Genomic DNA, 8,603 nt, shown 5'->3' on the forward strand with positions numbered 1-8,603 from the left:
CTGTTGGACTATTCCCTTAAGCATTATACAGTGACCTCCTTTTTCCCTTTTTATGGCTTTTGTTTTGAAGTCTATTTTAGCTGATAAAAGTATTGTTATTCCAGCTTTCTTTTCATGTCCATTTGCTTGGAATATTTTTTTCATTCCTTCACTTTCAGTCTGTTGTAAATATTTTGTTCTTAGGTGGGTCTCGTGTAGATAGCTTATATGTAGTTCATGTTTTCTTATCCATTCAGCTACCCTATGTCTCTTGATTGGAGCATTTAGCCCATTTAATTTTAATTTTTAGGTTATTATTGATAGGTGCTTATTTTTCATTGCCATTTTTTCCATCTCTCTCTCTCCCTCTTCCTCTCTCTCTCTCTCTCTCTCTCTCCTCCTTTTTAGAGCAGTCCCTTTAGCATCCCTTGAAGTGCTGGCTGGGTGGAGATGCACTCTTTTAACTTTCTGTTTGGTAAGCTGTTTATTTCACCTTTAATTTTAAATTAGAGCTTGCTGGATAGAGTAGTCTTGGTTTAGGTCCTTGCTTTTCATTACCTGGAATATTTCGTGCCAAATCCTTATGGCTTGTAGTGTTTCTGTTGAGAAATCATCTCATAGCCTCATTGGAACTCCCTTGTATACTAGTAGCTATTTCTCCCTTGCTTCTTTTAAGATTCTCTTTGTCTTTAACATTTGGCATTTTAATTATGATGTGTCTTGTATCATCTTCATTGGGGCCCTCTGTGCTTCCTGAAATTGCAAGACTTTTTCCCTCACCAAGTTACGGTCATTTTCTGTCTTTTTTTTTTTCAAACAGGTTTTCTATCCCCTGCTCCTTTTCTTCTCCTTCTGATCTTCCTATAATGGGAATGTTGTTATATTTAATGTTGTCCTGAAGCTCCCTTAAACTATCCTTCTTTTTGACACTTTTTTTTCCTTTTGTTGCTCTCACTGGGTATTTCTTTCTACCTTCTCTTCCAGCTCATTGATTCAGTCCTCTGCTTCATCTAGCCTGCTTTTAATTCATTTTAGTATATTTTTTCATTTCAGATATTGTATTCTTCATTTCTTCCTCGTTCTTATTCATAGTTTTATATCCTTTTTCATGCTGACGTATTTATGAGGAACTAAGTTCCTCATAGCTCCCAAAAAATTCCATGTATTTGTCACTGAGTTCCTTGAGCATCTTTATAACCCATATTTTGAAATCTATGTCTGATAGCTTGCTTACCTCAATTTCATTTAGCTCTTTTCTTCGGGATTCCTCCTTTCCTTTAGATTGAGGTTATTTCTTTGTCTCCCCATCATAGGTGACTCTTTTTGTTTGTTTCTTTGTCTCAGATTGCTCTCCTTTGCCTGCCTGACTTTGTGGGGCAGAGTTCTTTGGTAGGAGTTTTGTGGGACTTAGTGGTACAGCCTCTTTGATCTCTGGATCTGTATGCTCTAAGGTTTCCCTTTATTAAATTTATGTGGGCTCTCTTGTTGTAGTTGGCCTTTAATTATTAGTGGCTCATTTGTTGTTGGGTTCTCCCCTCCAGCTGGCTTACTGGGACTTAAACCTCCCCCATGTCTTGCATGCTGTTGCAGAAGTGCTGGTTAACAAAGCAACACTACCCAAAAAACCAAACCCACACCAGCAAAAATACCCCCTACAACATCTGCAGTATCAACAACAATTGATCTAATATTAATAAAGGTGGAGAGAGATTAAGAATATTATAAGATCGTAAAAAGGGAATATGAGATGACTAAAGTAGAGAAAAATGATTTCAAGTTGGAAGAGGGAGGAGAAATATTAAGAGTAGGGAATATAAACAAAGTGGAAAAAGGGAGAAAGTAAAATTTAAAACCTAAGTAAAACAGGGAAGGGCAATGGCAAAATGAAGTAAGAAAAGGGAGGATTATAGGATGAGGTTTGAAATAAATTTAAAATGGTAGTGAATCAAAGGAACAAAATTGCAGAAGAACCACAACAGGGTCAATTACAATGACAGCTGAGCAAAGATTAATAAAGGTAGAAAGAGAATAAGAATATGATATAAAAGAGAAAAGAGAATGAGTTGTCTACAGTAAAGAAAAATGATTTTGAGAGGATAGAGGTAGGAGAAATAATAAGAGTAAGGAATCCAGGCTAAGAAAGGGAAAAATAAAATCCCAAACTCAAATAAGCAAGGGCAGGAGGAAGGCAAAATGGAGTAAGACAGGGGGAGAGTAACCTCTGAGATCTGAAATTATAAAAACAGTGAACAAATAGGAATACAATTGAAGAAGAACAGCAATAATCATAATATCCACACCAAACAAGGTACAGTTTATAAAAGTGGAAAGAAAATAAGAATATTATAGGAAGGGGAAAAGAATGTGAGCTGACTAAAGGAAGGAAGAATGTTTTTGAGAGGATAAAGGAAGGAGAAATAATAAGAGCAAGGAATAGGAACAAGGCATAGTGTGGGGGAAAGTAAAATTTACAATGAAAATAAGAAAGGTCAGGAAGGAGGCAAAATGGAGTAAGACAAGGGAAGGGTACAATGTAAGATTTGAAATAACAATAAAATTAAAAATAATATAAAATCTGAATTAAAAGAATAAAAAATAAAAGACAAAGAATAGCAAATTTGTTGTAATACAATCGAAGTAATAGAAGAAATATTAAAAGGCTATGTGAAGGAAAGAAAAAAACACAAATACTGAAGGAGAATAAGGTGGAATTCGTCTTAGCAGTTTGGTGTTTGCCTTCTGTCTTCTCTTTCTGGATCCACCTCTGGCTTTTTATCAGCTCAAGGTCCCAGTGTGGGTCATCCAACTTCTGGCAGCACCGCCTGGATCACCTTCACTGCCTCTAGAGGGGGCTTCTGTTGCAATCGGCAGGGTGGGAGCCCTGAGTTTTTGTTCAGTCTTCTGGGAAAATTGTGGGTGTGTTCCTTCTCCCCCTGCCCCACCTGTCTTGGTCTGTCCCAGCTTATTTCCAATAATGTATACTTTCTGATGAATTAGCTGTCTGTTTCAAGGGAGGGGCCAATCTGTGTAAGAGAGTCTGCTCTTTCATGCTTGGTGCTGATGGCAGCTCTGTGTGCAAACTGAGGCTGGGCAGGGCCCTGATTCCCCCTCACTTCACCAATTTCTGGTCTCCCTGCTTTGCTGGCCTCAGTAGAATAGGGCCCTAGGAACCAGTGTATTTTGTCTCCCTGAGAGAAGTTCAAAATGGGCCCTTTAGGCATTTCTCTTTCTGTCTTTCTCTCGTGGGTATGCACCCTGCAGGAGGTTCTTGAGCCTGTTCTACCTGCTTTGCAGATCTTCCCCATTGGTGGTTCTTGTAATCCTGCAGGAGGTGGGGGCTGGGTGGGTTCTTCCCTTCCAGGAGGTTCAGAGGTTCTATCTCCACCAGACACTAGTGCTCTATCTGGCTGTAAATAATTGCAAGTGCTCAACTCCTGCCTATCCAATTCCCAGTCCACTGCCCTTGCAGAAGCCAGTCTTGAACTCTCCACTCTGCGCAGCCTCCATCCTACCAGCTGCTTTGGGTTGGGGCTGAGAAATCCCCTCACTGCACTTTTCTGATCTCTCTGCCCAGATGCATTCAGTAGGAGCAAACTGCACGCTCAATCCTTTCCTTTTGCTGGTAGGCCAGCTGTGCATGGGGTCCCTGCCTAGCACACATCAGCTCCCTCTTTTAAAAAGTCTCTCTGGACATGCCCACTGCAGCACTGTGTCACTGCCTGGCTTTCCATACACACCACCTCTTCAAAAAGCCAAGAGTCTCTTACAGTCGTGGCTGGCCGTGGCCTGCCTCCTCCACGCAAATAGAATCCCTCTCTCTCTAGCACTCTCTTGGTTAGCATCTGCCACTGCAGCTATGGGTGTACTGCTTGCTGTTTGTATGTGTAGCCTGGGTCTCCCTGACTTTGTGTACCCAAGTCACTCCTGGCCCCAGGTTTGGGGTTTCTGCCCTGGGAGGTGAGGGAGCCGCAAAGCTGCAATCTCTGACCAGGCTCTATGTGGCTGCAGGTGCAATGCATGGGGTATTTCCCTTTCAATCTATAAAACCTCCTTACCACCTATTGTGAACCATCTTCTGTACTCCTTGGCTTCCAAACTTCACATCAGCTAAGAGTCCATTGAATATTCAGTTTATTATTTTGAAGATCAGACAAGTATCCTAGTTGGGGGTAAGAGCAAGTGGACTCAGCTTCCACGCACTTGGCTGCCATCTTTTCCTCCTCTCTACCCTGGAATGTCTTAATTTCTCCTTAATTTTTTCCCTTTTACAGACTTTATTTTTATAGAAGTTTTAGGTTCACAACAAAATTGAGCAGAGGGTGTAGAGAGTTTCCATGTATTTCCTACACTCCCCCCATCTATATTCACTGCCTCCCTGACTATCAACACCTCACACCAGTGTGATACATTTGTTATAACTGATAAACCAACATTACCTATTGTTATCCCCCAAACTCCACAGTTTACACTGTTGGTGTTGTATATGAGTTTAGAAAAATGTACAATGATATATTTCCACCATTATAGTATCATACAGACTAGCTTCACTGACCTAAAAATCCTTTGTGCTCTATTTATTCATCCCTTCCTCTCCCTGGCTCTAGGCAACCACTGATCTTTTAAATGTTTCAATAGTTTGGACTTTATCAGAATGTCATATACTTGGTATCACACAATATGTAGCCTTTTCAGATTGACTTTTTTCATTTAGTAATATGCATTTAAGATTCTTCTATGTTTTCCCATGCCTTGATAACTCATTTCTTCTTAGTGCTGAATAATATTCCATTCTCTGAATGTACCAGTTTATTTATCCATTCACCTACTGAAGGACATTTTGGTTGCTTCCAAGCTCTGTCAATTATGAAAAAGCTGTTATAAAAATCTGTTGCAGGTTCTTGTGGGGACATAAATTTTCAGCCCTTTGGGTAAATGCCAACAAACACATGCTGTATCACATGGTAATCCAAACAGAATGTTTAGTTTTGTTATAAACCACCAAAGTGTCTTCCAATGTGGCTATAACATTTTGCATTCCCACTAGCAATGAATGAGAGTTCCAGTCATTCCATATCTTTGCCAGTATTTAGTGTTGTATGTATCTTGGATATTGGCCTTTTTAAAGAGGTGTATAGTGGTATGTTGATGTTTTAATTTGTATTTCTTTCATTATATTGTGGAGCATCTTTTCATATACTTATTTACTGTCTTTATATTGTCTTTGGTAAAGTGTCTATAAAGATTTTTGGCCCAACTTTAATCAAGTTTTTTTCTTATTATTGAGTTTTGAGAGTCCTTTGTATATTTCGCATAACAGTTTTTTATCAGATGTGTCTTTGCAAATATTTTCTCCCAGTCTGTGGCTTATATTTTAATCCTCTTGACATTGTCTTTTGCAGAGCAGAAGTTTCTAAAAAAAAGTTTAATGATGTTCAGCTTACCGATTATTTCCTTTGTGGGTTATATCTTTGTTGTTGCATCTAAAAGGCATTACCATACCCCAAATCATCTAGGTATTCTCTGATGTTATTTTCTAGGAGTTTTACAGTTTTGCATTTTAAATTTAGGTTCCTGATCCATTTTGAGTTAATTTTTGTGAAGGGTGTAAGGTTTGAGTATCTCTCTCTCTCTATATATATATATATATTTAGAGAGAGAGAGAGAGAGAATTTTTTTTTTGCTTGTGGGTGTCTAGTTGTTCCAGCACAATTTGTTGAAAATATTATCTTTCTCCACAGCACAGCCTTTGCTCCTTTGTCAAAGATCAGTTGACTATATTAATATAGGTCTATTTCTGGGCTCTTGGTTCTGTTGCATTGGTCTATTTGTCTTTTCTTTTGTCAAAACCACACTCTTGATTAGCGTGGCTTTATAATCAATCTTGATGTTGGGTAGTGTCAGTGTTCCAACTTTGTTCTTCAAAATTGTATTTGCTATTCTGGATCTTTTCTCCCTCCATGCTAACTTTAGAATCAGTTTTTCAATATCCACAAAATAACTTGTTGTGATTTTGATTGGGATTGCATTGAATCTATAGATCAAGTTGGGAAGAACAGACATCTTGACAATACTACTTTTTTCTATCCATAACCTTGGAATAACTAAACAGTTATTTAGGTATTTAATATCTTTAATCAGGGTTTGAAGTTTTACTCATATAGATATTGTGCATATATTTTTAAGATTTTTACCTAACTGTATACTTCTTTTGTGGTAATGTAAATCACATTGTGTTTTTAATTTTTTAAAAAAGTACTTCTTTACTGCTGGTACATTAGGAATTTATTAACTAATGAATATTAACCTTGTATCCTGCAAATTTGCTATAGTTGCTTATTAGTTCCAGTTGCTTTTATATTGATTCTTTCAGATTTTCTATCTAGATGATCAAGTCAACTGCAAACAAAGACAATTTTATTTATTCTTTCCAAATCTGTATACACTATATTTCTTTTTTGTGTCTTATTGTACTAGCTAAGATTTCCATAATGATAGTAAAAAGGAGTATTGAAAGTAGACATATTGCCTTTTTCCTGATCTTTGTGGGAATGATTCAAGTTGCTCACTATTAAGTATGATGTTATCTGTAGGTTCTATGTAAATGTTCTTTAATAAGTTGAAGAAGTTCACCTTTATTCCTAGTTTGAAGAGTTTTTTTTATCATGAATGCGTGTTGGATTTTGTTAAATGCTTTTCTGCACCTATTGATGTGATAATGTGATTTTTCTTGTTTAGCCAGCTGTGATGGATTACTTTAGTTTTCAAACGTTGACATAGGCTTGAATGCTGGGATAAATCGCACTAAATCATGGTGTATAATTCTTCTATACACTATTGGATTTGACTTGCTTATATTTTGTTAAGTGTTTTAGCTCTATGCTAATGAAGGCTATTGGTCTGTAATTTTCTTGTTATGTTTTTGTCTGATTTTGGTATTAGGGTACCAAATGAAACTGGCTTCATAGAATGGTGTAGGAAGTATTTTCTCTTCCTTTATCTTCTGAAGGAGATGATAGAGAGTTGATACAATTTCTTCATTAAACATGATAGAATTCACAAGGGAACTCATCTGGATCTGGTGCTTTCTGTTTTGGAAGTTTATTAATCAATGATTCAATGTGTTTTATATAAGCATTTTCATATTTTCTATTTCTTCTCGTGTGAGTTTTGGTAGATTGTGTCTTTCAAGGAATAGCCCATTTTAACTACATTATCAAATCTGTGAACATAAAGTTGTTCATAGTATTCCTATAGTATCCTTTTAATGATCAGGGGATCTGTAGTAATGTGCCTTCTTTCACTTCTTTCTTTTTATTGTTGTTCAGTTACAGTTGTCCCCATTCCCCACCCCCTTTCTCTCCCCTGACTTGTCCAACCCATGCCCCCAAAGGCAATCCCCATCCCATTGTCCTTGACCATGTGTCCTTTGTATATGTTTCGTGACTTGACCCTTCCCCTTCTTTAGCTCATTATCCCCCTCACCACTCCCCTTTGGTCACTGTCAGTTTGTTCTTTATTTCCATGTCTCTGGTTCTATTTTGCTTGTTTGTTTGTTTCATTGATTAGGTTCCTGTTATAGGTGAGATCATATGGTATTTGTCTTTCACCACCTGGCTTACTTCACTTAGTATAATACTCTCTAGTTCCATCCATGTTGTCCCAAAGGATAGTAGTTCCTTCTTTCTCTCTACTGCATAGTATTCCACTGTGTAAATGGACCACAGTTTTGGGATCCACTCATTTACTGATGGGCACTTAGGCTGTTTCCAGAGCTTGGCTACTGTAAATAATGTAACTATGAACGCAGGGGTGCATAGGTTCTTTTGAATTGGTGTTTCAGGATTCTTAGGGTATGTATAATCCCAGCAGTGGAATCACTGGATCAAAAGACAGTTCCATCTTTAGTCTTTTGAGGAAATTCCATACTGTTTTCATGAGTGACTGCACCGGTCTGAATTCCCACCAAAAGTGTACACGAGTTTCCTTTTCTCCACAACTTCACCAGCACTTGCTGTTTGTTGATTTGTTTATGATGACCATTCTTACTGGTGTGAAGTGGTATCTCACTGTGGTTTTAATTTGCATCTCTCTAATGGCTAGTGATGTTGAGCATCCTTTCATGTGCCTATGGGCCTTCTGTATGTCCTCCTTGAGGAAGTCTCTGTTCAGGCCTATTAACCATTTTTTAATTGGATTGTTTGTCTTCCTGGAGTAGAGTCACATGAGTTCTTTATATGTTTTAGAGATCATGCCCTTGTGTAAGGTATCGTTGGCAAATATGTTTTCCCATGCAGTTGGTTCCCTCTTTATTTTGCTGATGTTTTCTTCAGCCATGCAGATTTAGCACAGCTTTCTTTTAATTTGATGTAGCCCCATTTATTTATTCTTTCCTTTATATCCCTTGTTCTAGGTGACATATTGGTGAAAATATTGCTCTGTGGGATCTCTGAAATTTTCCTGCCTCTGTTCTCCTCTAATATTTTTATGGTGTCACAATTTATATTTGAGTCTCTTATCCATCTTGAGTTTATTTTGATGTATGGTGTAAGTTGGTGGTCTAGTTTCATTTTTTTTTTTTTTGCATGTACCTGGCAGATTGCCCAACGCCACATATTGAAGAGGCT

This window comes from Pteronotus mesoamericanus, unplaced genomic scaffold (genome assembly GCF_021234165.1).
Source record: "Pteronotus mesoamericanus isolate MK-2021 breed Mesoamerican mustached bat unplaced genomic scaffold, CSHL_Meso_final contig_166, whole genome shotgun sequence".
Classification (NCBI taxonomy): Eukaryota; Metazoa; Chordata; class Mammalia; order Chiroptera; family Mormoopidae; genus Pteronotus; species Pteronotus mesoamericanus.